The following is a 4,387-nucleotide window of genomic DNA, read 5'->3' as shown; positions in this document are numbered from 1 at the left end:
CCGATTCTTTGTTATCCCATGGACTGTAGCCTGCCAGGCTCCTAGATCCCTGGAATTCTCTAGGCAAGAATACTTTTAGTGGGTGGCCATTCCGTTCTCCAGGGGATCTTCTTGACCCAGGGATCGAACCCAGGTCTCCCCCATTGCAGGCAGACTCTTTACCAACTAAGCCACCAAGAAAACACTTCTAATTAGGGCGGGGACCAGCACCCACATTTCATTTTTATAAGGGCAAAGGCTTATCCCACTGACATTTGAACCCGAGGCAGCGGAAGTCCTCTGACCTGGCTCACCTCTTGAAACCTGCCACACGAACTGCTTAGGGAAGCCGGGAGCACTTCTTTGAGAAAAATCAACATATTTATTCCCGAGAGGCTCTCTGGCACCCCTCGACCAGTGTTAGCCGCATTTGGTGTTTATTAGACACAGATAAACCCGATTCTCGAAAGAAACGCCTGCATTTTTCGCAAACCTTTCCAGAGGTCAACTTGGGGCCCCTCCTGCATCAGGAGCCCCAGTGCCCTCCACGTTCCTCGTGCTGGGTTCCAATTCATGCTGTAGCTCATACTGGAAGCTGTCCCCAGGGGAGAAGAGCAGACCCCCACTCCTCCCAGCCCCCTGCCCCCGGGGGCGCCGGGACGTCGGGGGGCCGCGGCGGCGCGGAGCCGGAGCGGGACGGCGCGCGCACGGCGGCCCCGGGGCCAGCAGAGGGCGCTGCGGCCTCCCCGGCGGGGCTGCGGGCTGCGGGGCGCGGGTCCCGGCGTGTGCATCTCGGGGAGGCCCGGACGGGGAGCGCGCCTCCCCGCCCGCCCGCCCGCGCGGTCCCCGCCGCCCGCACCTCTCCGGCCAGGCGCGCGGGGTGCGCTCCGAGGCCCGCGCTTCGCCGCACCTCCCTCCCACCCCGCCCCGCCGCTTCTCTTTGTCCCGGCAAGGCGGCCGGAGGGGCGGCCGCCTCATCCGTTGGGGGGCTTCAGCCTCCGGGTCCGCGCTACCCCGCCTCCCCCGCGCTCCGAGCCTGGGCGGTGCCGGCGCGGGGTGAGCGCGGGGCGCGAGCGGGCGTGGGCGGGCGGCGGCGGGGACCGCGCGCAGGGGGCGCCCCTGCCTCCTCCGCCCGCGCCGCCGCCGCCGCCAGCTTCTCCCCGCAAGTTTGTGGCCCCCCCACCCCCGTCTGCGGACCTGCGCGGCCGCTTGGCCGGGTCCAGACCTGTCGCCAAAGAGGAAAACTCGAGCTGGACGCGGAGGAGGCGTGCGGGAAGCTGGTCCGCAATGAGCCTCTCCATCAGGGCAGCGTGGCTTCCTGGGCACCTCCCGAGGCTCTTTCCCACCCAGGTGAGCGGAATCTCCTCTGCCCCGTCCGGCCGGGTCTGGCGGGGCCCCGAGGCCGGCGCTCTCGGACCCTGCACGGAGCCGGGGAGCGCCCGCCGCGGGGGCACTGGGCGGCGCGGGGTTGATTTGGGCTTTTCTGCCATCCGAGCGCTTGTTCTTTCTTGCCTGCATCACCTGCTCCGGCTGAGGTTTTTTTGCAGCTCCTCCGGCACCTTCGCATGCTGTGAGGTTAAACATCCTCTGTTTTCGAAGGGCTGGTAGGTTGGTTCAACCGAATCCCTACCTCTCTATCCCCCACCCCCACCCCAACAACACCCCCAGCTTTGGATAATTTGTTCTGCCTCTTCGTCTTAATTTAGTATGAATGTGTTATTTCCTTTGAGCTGTGTAATGGTAAAGCAGCGAAGCGGTTTGCTACATCCATTTTTTTTTCTTTTTTTTTCATTCTGAGCCTGTGCACAGAAGGAATTTCAGGCGCACAAGTGATGTTACTACCATTCTATTTTAAATACAAACACGGAAAGAAGTACTCTTGGCAGGGTACCAAAGGCGCCTGTACTCTCTGTTATATAAGTGCTTTTTAAAAAAATATTTGCTCATTGGTAAAGTTATAAAAGGAATTACCAGAGCATCTCTGAAGAGAGGGTGAAGAGAAGTCAGAGCCACAATTTCTGCTTTAAACCAAAACTTTCCTGGAAGATGAACATGGTCTTAGCTGGAGATAGCCTTAAAGATAACATAGGGCCCTTTCTTTGAACTCATTAGGTAAAATTGTAAAACGTTAAAAAAAATAGAATAGTTTTGTAAAGGCTCTTGAGAGACTTGGTGAAAATTCTTTACGTATTGATAGTAATAAAAATGATCTCGCAGATATTCTTTGTGGCTTTTAAACTAGTGACTTATTTTATTTTTTATAGCTGATGGAAACTTAGTAATTATGAGCTGCCAGTTATTAAAGATTTAAATAACCTTTACTATCTCTACTTGTGTTTATGGATTTTTTTTTTTTTCAGGGAAGAAGACAGAAGTAGGAATATAAAGTATACTGATGTCTGGGCACTTCCTTTTGTGATGGGCACCTCAGTGTTCTATTCTAATTGGGTTTTGGTGATGCTGTGGTATTTGGAATGTTAAAAACTCCCTAGTGTTTCCAATCTGTAGCTGAGGTGAGACCCATAGGATAGCACTGTTTCTTCTAATTTGTCACTTTGTAGCCCAAGGTGTGGCTACAGTGGTTTAAAGAAAGTAAAAAACAAGTGGTTAGAAATATGGGGAGAGAAAAATGGTATAGGAAGGGAGATATGTTGAAGAATCATAGCATGTTCACTTCTGTATTTTGTCAAAATATCTTCTTGATTTTTTAAAAATCCACAAGGAGTAGTTGATATTGTTGTTTAGTTGCTAAATCATATCTGACTCTGTGCAACCGCATGGACTGCAGCCCGCCAGGCTCCTCTGTCCATGGGATTTCCCAAGCAAGAATACTGGAGTGGGTTGCCATTTCCTCCTCCAGGGGATCTTCCCGACTCAGGGATCCAACCTGCGTCGGCAGCTGGGTTCTTTACCACTGAGCCACCAGGGAAATCCCCTGGTAGTTGATGTTTATCGGGATACGTGGTCCCCTGTTGACTAAGTTGGGGAGTGGGAGATCTCTCTGTGCAGAAGTGACAGTGATGTTGAGTCGTGGTGTCAAGATACTCCTTTCTGTTTACATGGAAAGATGGTCAAGTTTTATTAAAAGATCATTCTTTCTATCACATTCAACACTCATTAAGTGAATACAGACTAGCCAAAAAAGTGCAAAAAAGCTTTTATTGTCTTTAAGATTGGAAATAAACCTGGCTGCTGAATCAGTGTTTTCTTTCTACCTTATGTAATTCCCAATATTGCAGTCTAGGGGTGGATCTTATGGGTGGTTTGTGAAGGCTTATGTAAGAGCTGCGACTATGCTTTTCGTATTCTGTGAAATTCCCTGTTTTGGCTATTACATAATTGACACAGAGCTGGATCGCAGAAGCCCAAACAGGGAAAGGATGTACAAGCCCAGCCCAGCCCAGGCGCTTTCATAATGAATCGCTGCTGCCAAATTAGAGGGAACAGCAGGGACGGAGGTTTGTGAAAGAGAGATAAGAATAGCGTCCAGAGGACCGATGTAAGAGACGACAGTTCTGCTTAGTGGTTTTCTGGAGATTTTAATGCTGCCGTATTAACCTCTCTAGCCTTTTGTGTCTCCCAGCAGAGGCGCCTTGACTGGGAAGCTAATGAATGTTAAGCTTCAGGGGCCCTTACTCTGGCTCCATCCAAGCCTCCAGGAGGGACACTGGCAGCGTGCTCTCATGGCCACAGAAGTTTGCATTTGTAATTGTGGATTTTTTTTTTTTTTAATAAGGAAGACACTCTCTGCCTCTCACCTCCTGTACGTCATATAAATGTAAGGCTCTACAAACCCTGAATCTCCCGTTTCCTAATTATGTTCAAATGTTAACTTTCAAAAATGCTTTTTCTTATTTCAACATCTGAAGTCTTATGAAAAGACAAAAAAAAAAATCTGGCCAATATTGTAGCTGAGCTGCCGAGAAAATGCAGATTGCTAATAGCAGAGCTGAGTGGTATTATCAGGAATCAGGTGGTTACCTGGAGAAACAGCTCTGCCTTGTGAACACACACACACAGGGACTTTTTTGGATCTCGGTGTGAGCCAGAGGCAGAGAAAAGCTGAGACGGAGGCGGGTAAGGAAAGAAAGTGGGTTAAAGCTCTTCTACATCTCAGAGAGATGGCTGCAGAGGGGAAAGGGAGAAAAAAATAAACTACCAAAAGCTGCTTCATTAATAAAGTTAATAGCAACAGATAGCATCAGCTCCATAGGAGACCTTCCTGTAAACTCCTTAGGCTCTGCCTTTAATATGAATTCTAAACAGGGAGCAAACTCAGGCCTGGAAAATATTCTGCAGGAAATAAGTGCAGGCTGGGAAGGGCTGAGATGAACGGCTGACATACTCCCATTAGCAGTTTTATGGATAAATGGAAGACTGTAATGTCCACCACAGGAATGTTTGAGAG

At 50.5% G+C, this 4,387-nt stretch overlaps 1 protein-coding gene across 2 annotated transcripts in view; it reads left to right on the top strand.

Moving 5' to 3' along the window:
* The first annotated feature begins 1,206 nt into the window (after window positions 1-1,206).
* Window positions 1,207-4,387, top strand: part of MTUS2 (microtubule associated scaffold protein 2) — a 379,312-nt gene continuing 376,131 nt past the window's right edge. For both annotated transcript variants that reach the window (XM_040266725.1, XM_040266722.1), the window contains exon 1: window positions 1,207-1,329. The gene's annotated coding sequence lies outside the window, so the exon portion shown is untranslated. The remainder of the gene's footprint in view (window positions 1,330-4,387) is intronic.

This window comes from Oryx dammah, unplaced genomic scaffold (assembly GCF_014754425.2).
Source record: "Oryx dammah isolate SB20612 unplaced genomic scaffold, SCBI_Odam_1.1 HiC_scaffold_24, whole genome shotgun sequence".
NCBI lineage: Eukaryota > Metazoa > Chordata > Mammalia > Artiodactyla > Bovidae > Oryx > Oryx dammah.
The sequence above is the reverse complement of the archived record's forward strand: the minus strand, read 5'-3'. Positions and strand labels throughout refer to the sequence as shown.